The sequence below is a fragment of the Penaeus monodon genome, chromosome 19, assembly GCF_015228065.2.
Source record: "Penaeus monodon isolate SGIC_2016 chromosome 19, NSTDA_Pmon_1, whole genome shotgun sequence".
Taxonomy (NCBI): Eukaryota; Metazoa; Arthropoda; class Malacostraca; order Decapoda; family Penaeidae; genus Penaeus; species Penaeus monodon.
In genome coordinates, this window is record NC_051404.1 from 39,040,253 (window position 1) to 39,040,491 (window position 239).

Consider the following 239-nt stretch of genomic DNA (forward strand, 5'->3'; position numbering starts at 1 on the left):
CACACACAGAAGAACTTAATGAAAGGAAAGAATTTTTGGAATTAAGATACAGAACAAGAAGGACAAACGCAAGAGGAAAATTAACATGCAAAAATGGTCAGCGCCAGACAGGAAGTGATAAAACAGTGGAGAAAAGACAGGTTGTGGGTGGGAGTTCTGGCGAGGCTGATGAGATTAGTGCCTTCAGTGTTTATAAACATGAGGAGATTTTTGCATTTCCGGTTCTGCTGAGATGCCAT

The 239-nt window shown here is 41.0% G+C and overlaps 1 protein-coding gene across 1 annotated transcript in view; it reads left to right on the forward strand.

Annotated features, from left to right (window-relative positions):
* Window positions 1-239, forward strand: part of LOC119585216 (E3 ubiquitin-protein ligase UBR2-like) — a gene marked incomplete in the record, with an annotated part of 58,977 nt that overhangs the window by 53,102 nt on the left and 5,636 nt on the right.